Raw genomic sequence first — 12,873 nt, forward strand, 5'->3', positions numbered from 1 at the left:
TAGCCGCAGCGCTTTGTAGGACGAGGGCGTGGCGTCTTGGTGTCCGGCGTTGTATCACGCCCCAGTTGTTCCACTTGGCTACGAATTTGAGTCCGCTGTCTGTTTGGGGCGTCCAGGACTGGAAACGGAATTGAAGGAAGTTGAATGCGCTTTGGCTCACCAGTCCGGACAATGCGTGGATAGACGAGTGTGATATCGTGGGCGTGGCCCATTCTTGATTCGATTGGTGGTTAATTTGTAGACCTGGACTGTTGCCTAGGATCTTTTCTGAGCTGCGCGAGTGCTGCAGTGTGGCGCTAAGCCGGCTGCGCTTTGTAGAACGTGGGCGTAGGAGTCTGGTAATCTGGCGTTTTATCAGCACATTCGTTCACCCTCGGGCTACCAAATTCGTCCGCTGGTCTTGTTGGGCGGTCCAGACTGAAACTGAATTGAAGGAAGTTGAATGCGCTTTGGCTCAACATGGTCCCGGACAATGGCGTGGATTGACAGGGAGTGAATCGTGGCGTGGCCCATTCTTGATTCGATTGGTGGTAAATTAGTTGACCTGGATGGTGCCCTTAAGACTTTTGAGCTGCGCGAGTGTGCTTGCAGGGTGGCGCTAGCCGGCAGCGCTTTGTAGGACCGTGGGCCGCGTAGGAGGTCTTGGTGCCGGCGTTGTTCACGCCCAGTTAGTTCCGCCTGGTACCAAAATTGGTCCCGTGTCTGTTTGGGGCGGTCCAGACTGAAATGGAATTGAAGGAAGTTTAATGCGCTTTGGCTCAACAGATCCGGACAATGCGTGGATGACAGACTGATCGTGGTGTGGCCCATTCTTGATTCGATTGGTGTGTGGCATTTGTTGACTGGTGGTGCCCTAAGACTTTTGAGCTGCGGAGTGCTGGCAGGGTGGCGCTAGCCGGGCAGCGCTTTGTAGACCGCGTGGGCGCTAGGCGTCTTGGTATTCTAGGGTTTTATTCACGCCCCACTCCGGTTTCCCTCGGGCTACAAATTGGTCCGCCCCCATAGGGGGACCCCTGTCTGATTGGGGCGGTCAGACTGAAACGGATTGAAGGAAGTGGAATGCGCTTTTGGTCAACAGGTCCGGACAATGAGTGGATTGGATCAGAGTGATCGTGGCGTGGCCCCTTTTGATTCGACTTGATGTTAATTCGTTGTTGACTGGATGGTGCCCTAAGACTTCTGAGCTTGCGCGAGAGTGCTGCAGGGTTGGCGCTTGCCCGGCAGCGCTTTTGTAGCCGTGGGCGAAGGAGTCTTGGTATTCTGGCGTTTTATCCACGCCCCATTCCGTTCACCTCGGGTACCAAATCTAGTCCCGCTGTCTTGGTCGGGCGGTCCAGACTGAAAACTGAATTGAAGGAAGAGTTGAGTGCGCTTTGGCTCACAGGCCGGACAAGCGTGGATTGCAGATGATCGTGGCGTGGCCATTCTTGATTCGATTGGTGGTTAATTAGTTGACTGGACTGTGGTTGCCCTAAGACTTCTGAGATGCGCGAGTGTGCAGGGTGGCGCTAGCCGGCAGCGCTTTGTAGACCGTGGGGTAGGAGTCTGGTGGGCCGGCCTTTGTAATCACGCCCAGTTAGTCCGCTCTGGCTACCAACTTGAGTCCGCTGTCTCTTTGGGGCGGTCCGGACTGAAATGGAATTTGAAGGAGTTTAATGCGCTTTGGCTATCAGATCCGGACAATGGCTGTCCGGACAATGCGTGGGATTGTCAGAGTGATGTGGCGTGGCCCATTCTTGATTCGATTGGTGGTTAATTAGTTGACTGGGGACTGGTGCCCCTAAGACTTTTTGAGCTGCGGCGCGTGCTGCAGGGTGGCGTAGCGTTACGCGCATTGTAGGACCGTGGGCGTAGGCGTCTTGTATCTAGGTTTTATCACGCCCCCTCCGTACTCGGGGCTACCACCAATTGAGTCCCGCCCATAGGGGGGACCCTGTCTGATTGGGGGCGGTCCAGAACCTGAAATGGAATGGACGGGAAAGTTGCATGCGCTTTGGCTTTTTTTTTCACAACACGGTCCGGACATTGCGTGGATTGACAGACTGATCGTGGCGTGGCCCATTCTTGATTTCGATTTGTGGATGCATTTGTTGACCTGGACTGAGTGCCTAAGACTTTCTGAGGCTGCGCGAGTGCTGCTGGGTGGCGTATCCGGCAGCGTTTGAGGACGTGGGCTAGGAGGTCTTGGTGTCGGGGTTGTATCACCCCCAGTTAGTTCCGCTCTGGTACCAAATGGAGTCCCGCCATAGGGGGGCCCCTGTCAGATTGGAGGCGTCCAGACTGAAATGGGAATTGACGGAAATTGAATTCGGCTTTGGCTCAAACAGGACCGGACAATGCTGGATGACAGAGTGATCGTGGAGTGGCCATTCTTGATTCGATCAATGGTGTATTAGTTGACTGGACTGGTGCCTAACAGGTCTTTGATGCCCTTAAGACGTCCCTATGTGAACGAGGGGCGGTGATGGCAATTAGCGAAGTGTATACTGTGAGGGGTGGAGTCTCCGAGAGTAGTTGTTGCACTGCCGCGTTATTTGCAATATTGAGGATGGTTGATTGGGATATGGTAACAAACGGAAGCACCTTTTCCCGAAGCCCTTTTTCTGTTGTGATGAGCACCGGTATGTTGCTCGGATAAGATGATGGCTACAAACGGTCGTTTCCCGTCATTTCTACTGCCGCAGCTTCTAATGTATCACGCTACGATGTTCACAGATGTCCAGGCGGTGGGTTCATAGAGACACACGACGAGCGCCGTAAGGCTGTGTTGACAGTGCGTGTGGTGGCTTTGGCATCGATGATCACAGATGCGTTGACAGCGGACAGCGTCCAACTGTATCTTCTGCAACGATCTTCCCATTGTCTGGTTAAATTCTCATGGCTGGATAGCCTGTTGCGGAGTTTGTTCCCCACTTGGCGGTGACACTTGTCGCAAAATAAATCGTACGTCTGAAATAATTTCATTGCTAGGCCCCTTCTAGCACCCAACTTCTCTACTTAGTTAGGCACCTTCTAGTACCCAACTTCTCTACTTAGCTAGGCCACCTTCTCGCTTCCCTCTTAATCCGCTAGGCCCTACTAAGTGGACAAATGATTGTTATGCGACAGAAAGCGCCATTCCAGGTGAGGGAGTGAGACCCCGTTTCACGCACATCGACCCATAGGGTTTTATTAGGAATTGGCTAGCGTTGTTGTTAGTAGACAGCGTGACTTGGCAGTTCGCGCTATTGGATAGACCGTCAACAGATTTAGCCTGCCGTTACAGAAAATAGTGTTCCTTGATTACGCCGTGATAACATTGTTAGTGTGATATTTATGAGCTACAGCGTGCCCACTTTGGGCAACTTCTGCAGGACATGAAAAGTAACAAAGGCTGGATAATTGCAGCCATTCAGATAGGCACTCGTCATCAGCGGGCGTGGCATTTGGACGGAACACGAAAATTGAGAGCCTCCTCACAGTGCGAAATAAATCCAAATCGGTTTGTGAAAAGGTTGAATGGATAGAGAGACAAGCGGTAAAATCAGGGACCATGTCGAGGCTTGAGACAAATCAGGGAGGAGCGTGGCGACTGAAAATAAGGCTACCACCGCTTGACTAACGGTTCCTTCCTGATGCTTTGTCACGGTAATCTAGCTTCAGTACGGGAGTAAGGTGAATTCGGACAACTGGTTGGGCGCCGGTCGTGTATTACGATTGGCGCCAGGCTACGTCCGTGGGAAGTAAGTACGACTGGACGACTCTAGGTCGGAATCCCGCCCGTTCGAACACAGGCGAGCTTAAATAAGGCCGAACGTGCATGTACATTAAGCCGCGCAAAACCCGGGTTCGTCGGCTGAGCCGTGACCGACCCGCTCGTCAGCGCGCGAGATCTGTGGTGCACGTGGTGGGTCGTATTCATCCCGACCGTTAGGGGGCGGCCAATAACAATGTATTTCCGTCGGGGTGTTGTAAGCGGACGGCGTTGCCGTACCGCTTGAGACTGAGCCCCTGTACGCTGACATATTCTCCTCTTGCAGGGATACAGCTCCAGAGGTACTTTTTCGACGCACCATGGCCTGAGGGACACAGCTTTGCACCCCCGGTCACCAGCGCCTGGCGAGCGGTGGTCGGAGGAGTCCGGAGTCGGTCCCAGGTTAGTCCTCGGTAGAGGACCTAGAGTCGTGTAGAGCGCGAGCGTGTCCGGGGCCGGTCGGGCGCAGTCCGACCAGCAGCGAGAAGGCCGAAGGGGTGAACGATTGTGCGGTAGAGTCGAGAAAGGGCCGTCGGCGAAGGAGTCGAGCGCGGGGAGTTCTTCGGGCGTCTGGGCTTCGGTCCGTCGGCGCCGTAGCTCCTGTCCAGCGGGTCCGTCCCGCGGGGTTGGAAATGGAGACGCTTACCCGGGTTGATCCTGCCTGTTAGGTCTTAAGTTGTCTTGAGGGTTAAGCCATGCACGCCTATGCTCACCCTTACACAGAAGGGGAAGCCGCGAACCTGCTCAGTATATCGGCGTACTTACACGGGGTGGCGATGTTTGTCGGACACCTGTAGGATCCCAGAGCTAATACGTGCAACACGAGTCCTCCTCCTAACGGGGTTACCTACGCGGGGAGAGGGCCGCATTTTTTAGGATCTTGACCGGCGGCGGGTGGTTAAACGCCGCCCGCAGGCTGAGGCGAATCTGGGTATGTGACGACCGCTGTTAGCGGCGTTTGGCCCGTGTGCTCGCCGTCCAACAAATTTTAGACGGCCCGGGCACAGAGCCCCCCGTGTGGCTACGGGGGAGGAGGATCAGGGTTCGATCCGGAGAGGAGCTGCGAGACGGCTACCACGCTTATGGGTGGCAGCAGGGCGCGCAAATTACCATCCGCACGGTGATGGCTAGTGAAAGCTAAATGTCGGGCTGGGCTCGCATGCGAGCCTAGCGGTCGGTTTGAGCGTAAGACAAAACACGTTGCCGTTGATGACTATCGGAGGGTAAGCCTGCGTGCCAGCTGCGCGGTAATTCCAGCTCCGTGGCGTATGTTGTAGTTGCTTGCGTTTTTAAAACGCTCGTAGTTGGATCTCTGGGGTGACGGGCAGCGACAAAACCGCGGGTGACGTTGCCCCCGGCGAATTATGCACCGTCGTCGTGGTTTTGGGGATGGAGCAAGCGTGCTTCGGTTGCCGCAAAACCGGACCTCGCGACGGATCTCGCCGGGATCGCTTGCCCCCCGTCGCTGCCGGTCCGGTTTTAGTCTCTTTTCCGTCTTAAGCCGTGTCGGCTTGGTAGTGGGTATCGGGGCCGACACTAAGGTACGGGCGTGTTCTCCCTGAATCAATTGGAGTGCTCAAAGCAGGTCGTGCTCGCCACCAGCTTTTGCTCGGAAACGAGGTGATGACGCCACCGCCCGCATGTAACCCACGGGACGGTTCTCCGTGGGGGCGGTGGGCGAGGTTATAGAGACGTCGGGGGGCGGGCGTACTACCGCGGGAGGGGTGGAATCCGACGATCGCGGGGGGACGACAGAGCGAAGCCGGCCAAGATCGCCTTCGTTGATCATGAAACGAAAGAGGAGGGAAAACCGAATCGATTCAGGTGCCGCGGTCGTTCCGACAGTAACCCATGCCGACCGGGTACGCGGGGACGTCCCCTGTGGGGAAGCCTCGGGAGGCCCCGGAGGCGAAATCAGAGTGCCTGGGGCTCGGGGGGTGTTACGGTCGCCAAGGCTGAAACTTAAAGGATGGACGGAAGGGCACCACCAGGAGTTGGTAGCCTGCGGCTTCATTTGATCAACACGGGGAAAAGCTTACAGGTTCGGACACGCGTGGATTGAAGACTGAGGCTCTTTCATTGGATTCGGTGGGTGGTGGTGCATGGCCGTTGCTCGCCCGTGGGAGCGATCCGTCTGGTTCATTCGATAACGGGCGAGACTCTGCCCGGCGGGATAAAACAATACGGCGGTCAAGAGGGGTCCGGCCTCACGGGTTGGGTACGCGTTTCGGCTCTCGGGTCGGGGTCGGTCTTCCCACTCAGGGAGAGGGCGGTGCCCGGCCCGCCGTCGCGCAGGCCGGTCCGCAGGGATTGACCTCGGCAGTGCGTACGAGATGGAGCCATCACAGGTCTTGTGAGGCCCTTAAGAGTCCTGGGCTGCACGTGTGCTACAGTGGTGGGCGCCAGCCGGCGCGGTGTAGACGTGCGCGAGGGAGTCTTGTGTCCGGGTCGGTCTTCCTCGAGTTGGGCCGTGAACTCGGATGCCACGTAGTCCCACGGGTCAGCACCGTGGCCGCTACGTCCCTGCCCTTTGTACACACCGCCGTCGTACCTTCGGTGGGACGGCGGCAGCCCGGGCCCGGAGTGGCCGGCGAGACGGGAGTTGGCTCCTGAAATCGCAGTCGTCGCGATGTCGCCGAACTGCGCGGCCCCGAGAGCGGTAAAACGTTCGTAACAAGGTTACCGTAGGTGAACTTCGGTAGGATCACGTCCGATTTCGTTTTGCCCCAGCGCGCCGACGGTGTGAAGGGTTAAAAAAACACTGTCGGTGAGGCCGGGCTGCTCCCTGGCCGGGGAGCGGTCAGGCCGAATAAACGGGGCGGCGGCGGTGCGCGCGAGTAACCGCGCGCGCAGCTAGCCCCCCCCCACCTTTGTCGTCGTTTGGCCCTTAAGCGAGAGACAATAAATACAACATTTGGCGGTGGATCACTCGGCGCGCGCGACGAGAAGAGTGCGGCAGCCGTATTGAGTCGTGTGAACTGCAGCTGCCTCATTGGAACATCGACGTATTTTGACCGCAAGATTGCGGCCGTGGGCGTAAGTAACCGGCACGTCCGTATGTGGGTCGGGCCCCTACGGGACGTGCCCGTAACCGGTCTTATCTGGGGGACTGAGCGGCGCGACGTGCCGTACGGTGGGTCCTCGTCCGACTGGCGGCCGTAGATCGAGGGATCCCGTCTGACCACGGGAGGACGTTGTCCCACGGCCTCTGGGTATGGGCGGGGGACGACGAATAAGACGGCACCGAAGGGACGGGGAAGCACGCAGCGATCGGCTGCTTCTTCTCAATCTCGCTAGGGCACTGCTCCGATGTAACACGCGAGCGAGGGCTTCGTTGGGGGTATGCGGGAATAAGTATAACGACGCGCGGCGAACCGACGGCATGGGGCGATCTGCCGACCTCATATCGGCGAGGGTACCGCCCGAAACTAACGCATTTCAGTAAGGCGGGAAAAGAAACAACGGGGACTCCCAGTAAACGGCGAGTGAAAAGCGGGAAGAGCCCCAGCGCTTGAATCCCCCCTGGGCCGTGCCCGCGGGGAGCTGTAGCGTCGGGTCGGTGTCGAGCGGGATCGGGTGGAGCGCGCGCGAGTCTTCTCTCGAGCGTGCTTGCCCAGAGCGGGTGCCAGCCCTTGCCGGGCGGCGCTCCCTCCGCCGCTCGACCCCGGAAGTCCGGATTGCTTGGAGGTGCTGCCGAAGCGGGTGGTAAACTCACCACCTAAGGCTAAGTACCTGCGCGAGTACCGATAGCGAACAAGTACTGTGAGGGAAAAGTTGAAAAGAACTCTGAAGAGAGGGTTGCAAGCGCGTGAAACCGACAAGGGGGTAAACTGGCTGAGCCGAGGGCGACGGTCGCCGTGGCGGCTGGTCGCCCGTGCCCCCGCGGAGGCGCCCCGGACGGGGGACGCCTTCGAGTTCGGGGGTTCGGGCGCGTGCCCCCACCACGGCGGTCTCCGCTGCCACGCACGGCCGTTCTCGTCCGCGCGCCTAGCGGGTCGACGGCCCTGCGGATCGGGGGGGGGGGCCCCGGGTTGGCCGGGCGGCGTATTGGGGGCCCGTGGTGCCGCGGCAAAACGGCGGCGGTTCGCCCCGGGGGGTTCGGCCCCGGGGCGGCTCGGCCCGTCGAAAGGTGCGCAGCGTTTTTCCGACCTGCCCGACCCGTCTTGAAACACGGACGGGTCCCGCTGTGCGAGCCGCGGTTTTTTTCATAAACCCCCGGCGCAATTTGGGGCGAGAGGCCCGGGGGCCCGAGGGCGGGATCTCTCGGGGCTCCCGAGCCCCCGGGCCACCCCCGGCCCGGCGGTCGCCGCGTTGACGGCCCGGGGGAGCTTTGGAGTGCAGGGTCGGGACCCGATAGTGGGATCTACCTGGGCAGGCAAACCCGGGGGAAACTCTGGGGCGGCCGAAGCGACTCTGAGTGCAAATCGCCCGCCCGACTTGGGCGTGGGGGAAAGACCCGAAACCTTATGGGTTCCCTCCGGTTCCCCCTCAGGTGCGGTCCCGACGGAACGTTTTAAATCGTAAAGGGAAAGGGTTGGAGGAATGGGGGCGAAACCGCTCGTCCTCCTCAAACTTTCCAGGGTGAGCGCAGACCGCCTCGCACGGGGCCGGGGCCTGAACACGGGTCCCGGTGGGCCATTTTTGGAAAAGCAAAAATGGGGGCTGCGGGATGAACAAAAACCCCCGGTTGTGGTAAAAAACGGGGGCGCTCAGGGGAAAGCTAAAAGGTGTGGGTGGGTTTAGACCGCGGGGGTGGCAGGAAAGCCGAATCCGCCAAGGAGGTGTAACAACTCACTGCCGAACCGACCCCGGCCCCGAAAAAGGTGGCGCTGCGCTGACCCACCGGGCCCCGCCGGGGGGAGGGGGGGGCGACTTCCCCCCCGGGCAGGCCCGGGGGAGTAGGGGTGCGCCGCGGTGGCGGAAAGTCCGGGAGCGCCCGTTCGGAGCCGCCGCGGGTGGAAATCTGGTGGGGTAGCTATTGAACGGAGAGTACTTTTCAAGGCCGAATTTGGGGAATGGTTCCGGGGAACGGCATGTAGTGGGGGGGGTCGGTCCTAAGGGGGGGGTTAGCTCCCCTTTTGAAGCGGGTAGAAAAAAAACGCGCCGGGCGGGGGCCAAGGGCGCCGCCCCGGGCCGCAAATCCCTCGAGGGCCCAAAGGGAAAGAAGGTTCGCTGGAAAAAAGGGCGGGGAAGAAAGGCCCCCCCCGTCGCGATACGTTCCCGGGGTGGGGGGCCCGGGGGCGAGCCGACCGAAGGGGGCGCTGCCGTGGGCACGGGGGGGCCGTTTTCTTTTTAAGGGCTGGTTTGCCCGGAATCGGGTCGACGGGAAAAGGGGTGGCCAGGCCGAAAGCTCGCCGTAGGCAGCGCCCCCGGGGGCTCACGGGGCGGAAAAAAACCCCGCGGGGCACGCAACTCGTTTCCCCGGCCGTACTTGTCCGCGGGTCTTTCCTAGGTTAGCGTCTGGTCCCACGGGTAATGTAGGAAGGGAAAATCGGCAAAATATACCCTACTTGGGAGAAGGTGTCTGGGGGCGGGCGGTCGGGCTGGGGGGCGGGCAGAAAAAGCCGCACCTGAGGGGACACTCCGAGGGGGGGAGCGTCGCGCGGAAAACCCCTGGGGGCCCCGGCGGCGGCCCCGCTGGTGCGCCCCCCGCGGGGCGGATGGTGGGGGGGCCCGCGCGCCTCGATCCGCGTCTCGAAATGTCCGGGGCAGGGAAACCCACTGTCTTTAAAACAGGCGTCTCGCGCCGAAAAGGGTGTTTACGGGACGGATTTCTGCCAGTGTAGAATGTCAAATGGGAAAAGTGCATAAACGCGGGGTAAAAGGCGGGGGGTAATAGCTCTCTAAGGGGAGCCAAAGCTCGTGTCTAATTAGCGAGCGCACGGAATGGGGAAAAAACCCGTTTCCCCATTAGCCCCGGGAAAACCGCAAGGGGAAAGGCTTGGGGAAACCCGGGGGAAAAAAACCCTGTCGGCTTGATTAGTCCTATCGGGGAGGGGGGGGTGAGCATGGCGGTAGGGGTCTTCGGGCGCGACAGGGAAATACGCTACCCCCGCGGGACCTCACTTACCGAGGAGTGGGGACTCGGCGCCTTCTTGCAGGTAGGAGGCGTCCGAGGTTCAGGACGTCAAAGCCGCCCGTCGCGTCGGGCTCGGGGAAGTCCACGACTCCCCCCGACGCGGTCACGACGGCGACAGCGACCCTGCCGGGGCAAGCCCTCGGACGGGGAGTTGGCCTGGGCGGTACATTCTCTAACGCGCAGCGAAAGGTGTCCAAGGCGGGGGCTCAGCGAGGACGGAAACCTCGCGTAGAGCAAAAGGGCAATTGCTTCTGCTCGCCAGGATTTTCAGTACGAATACTGGCCGTGAAAGCGTGGCCTATCGATCCTTTCGACGTTGGGAGTTTCAAGGAGAGGTGGTCAGAAAAAGTTTTTTAACCCCCCCACCCCCCCAAGGGATAACTGGCTTGTGGCGGGCCAAGGTTCATAGCGACGTCGCTCGATTGTCCTTTCGATGTCGGGCTCTTCCGATCATTGGGCGAAGCAGAACTTCGCCAAGTGGTCGGATTGTCTCACCCGCCAACAGGGAACGTGAGCTGGGTTATGACCCGTCGTGAGACAGGTTCGTTTTATCCTACTGATTGAAAGCGTCCCTTGCCACTTCTCGGTATCTTGCTCAGTTACGCGAGGAAACGGTGAGTTCCGCGGACCTTGGTTCGCGCGTCCGGTCGTCAGGCGATGGCGCCAGCTAGTCCGTGGGAGTACGACCTGAACGCTCTAAGTCGGAACCCCGGCCCGGTGGCAAGGGTGAGCTTAGTTAGGGCCTGAGCGTGCAGGCAACATTAAGGCCGGCAACCCTCGGGTTCGTCGGCTAGTTGCCGTGACGGCCGCTCGTCACGCGCGCTAGAATCTGTGGTGCGCGGGGTGGGTCGGTCTCATCCACGTCCGTTAGGGGCAGAAATCGCGATGCGGACCACATGTTTCCGTCGGGGTGTTGTAAAGCGTTAGAGCTGTCCTGGTACGGCGATCCGTTGCGGACTAAGGCCCGGACGCTGAGATTTTCCCTCCAGCGGGGTTTGTCTGGCCACCTTTCACCCGGGCACGGCACGGCCCGGGCGATCGGACAGCCTTCGAGACCTTGCTCTGCTCGGCCGGCATGCTGGCGGTGCGGCGCGCGGCGGCGTCGGTGTGCTGAGAGTGTCATAACACGTATAAAATACCATTTCCTTTATTTACACTTTACTTCTTCTTCAAAGTTCTATCTCTAGAACTTGGAGAATTTGTTTTTCTCTCCACTAGTACCAAGAGGCACTAATCCGGCCAGAGGCCTATTCCGTCCAGAGGCACTAGTCCGTCCAGGGCCATAATCCGTCCAGAGGCACTAAATCCGTTCCAGAGGCACTTTTTAGTTTTCCTTCTTTGCTGTCTGCGAAGTAGAATTCGCCCGACTGCATTTTTTTTTTTTTTTTTTTTTTTTTTTTCAATTTTGTTTTTTTCCTTCCTGTCCGTCCCTTAATAGGCTTCTGCGAAGCGGAATTCGCCAACTGCATTTTATTAGTCCCTTACATAGACTTCTGAGAAGCGGGATTTCGCCATTGTCCTTAAAAAAATATAAGGGGAGGGCTTTGAGAGGCGGAATCGCCAACTGCATTTCATTTAGTCCCTTATTAGGCTTCTGGCGAAGCGGGAATTCGCAACTGCATTTCATTTAGTCCCTTAATAGGCTTCTGCGAACGGAATTCGCCAACAGCATTTTATTTTGTCCTTTACCAGGCATTCTGCGAAGCGGAATTCGCAACTGCATTTTTATTCAGTCCCTTAATAGACTTTGAGAATCGGAATCGCCAACTGATTTTATTTTGTCTTTAACAGGGCTTCTTGCGAAGCGGAATTCGCCAACTGCATTTAATTTTGTCCCTTAATAGGTTCTGCGAAGCGGGATTCGCCCAACGGTATTTTTTTTTTATTTTTATTCCTTTTTTTTTTTTTCATAATTTTTCTTTATTTTTTTCGGTCCTTATAGGCTTCAGAGAAGCGGAATTCCGCCAATCTATTTTAAAACATATCTGGGTCGCTGCGCTAGTTTTCGTTTTTGCGCATTTAAATTTATTTTTTTTTTTTTACTTTGGGTCACTCATTGACATTGACCTCTGCGAAGCGCTTCGCCAACTGCTTTTAGTACATTTCTGCGCTGCGCTACTGTTGACATTGCGCGAATTTTCTTTCTCTCTCGCTTCTCTTCTCTCTCTCTCTCTCTCTCTCTCTCTCTCTCTCTCTCTCCTTCTCTCTCTCTCTCTCTCTCTCTCTCTCTCTTTTTTTTTTTATTTTTTTTTCGATTCCATACTCGCCTTTCGAAGCAGACAGAATTCGCCAACGTTACTTTTTTTTATATTAATTAATTTATTTTTTTAAGATTTGGGGGGATGTTTGTTTATGTTTTCTTTTCTGCCTTAATAGGCTTCTGCGAAGCGGAATTCGCCAAACTGCATCTTTTTAAAATTTCGGTCGCTACGGTAACTTAACTTTGTGCTCAGCTTCACCGTACTCAGAAGGAAAAATAGTAGTAGTGTTTTCTCGTTCTGTTCTGTCGTGTCCCGCTCTGACGTTGAGTGTTGCTGTTGGCTGTAGACGCGTTGTTTAAAGCGCTGGGGGCACGATCTGCCTGCTCGGGGCATAGTTTAGGACTCGATAGAAAGGTTCCCTTTTCTGCATTCTTCCCCGTAAATCAGTGTTTAAACGAATACCTGGCGTGGGGTAGTGTTTTTCTCCGTCCTGTCGTGTCCCGCTCGGGACGCTAACGGTGGCTGTTGGCTGTTTGGACGCGTTTGTAAAGCGTTTGGGCACGATTGCCTGGCTCGGCGATAGTTGAGTACTCGATAGAAAAAGGTCTTTACTCGCAAATTTTCCCCCTAATCGATGTAAAAAAGAATACCTGGCGTGAGTAGTGTTTTTTCCCTCTGTCGTGTCCCCGCTCTGACGCTAAGTGTTTTCTGTTGGCTGTAGTACGCGTTGTTAAAGCTTTTTAGCGATTGCCTGGCTCGGCGATAGTTGAGTACTCGATAGAAAGTTCTTTACTTCGCATTCTTCCCGTAATCAGATGTAAAAAAGAAAAAACTGGCCCTGAGTTTTTGATTTTCCGTCC

The 12,873-nt window shown here is 57.2% G+C and overlaps 2 pseudogenes; both read left to right on the forward strand.

Moving 5' to 3' along the window:
• The first annotated feature begins 6,642 nt into the window (after window positions 1-6,642).
• Window positions 6,643-6,800, forward strand: LOC144961518 (5.8S ribosomal RNA; annotated as a pseudogene).
• A 329-nt stretch (window positions 6,801-7,129) lies between these two features.
• Window positions 7,130-10,794, forward strand: LOC144961519 (large subunit ribosomal RNA; annotated as a pseudogene).
• The last annotated feature ends 2,079 nt before the right edge of the window (window positions 10,795-12,873 follow it).

The sequence above is a fragment of the Berghia stephanieae genome, unplaced genomic scaffold (genome assembly GCF_034508935.2).
Source record: "Berghia stephanieae isolate SIO BIC M18660-M18661 unplaced genomic scaffold, UCSD_Bste_1.3 scaffold279, whole genome shotgun sequence".
NCBI classification, from domain to species: domain Eukaryota; kingdom Metazoa; phylum Mollusca; class Gastropoda; order Nudibranchia; family Aeolidiidae; genus Berghia; species Berghia stephanieae.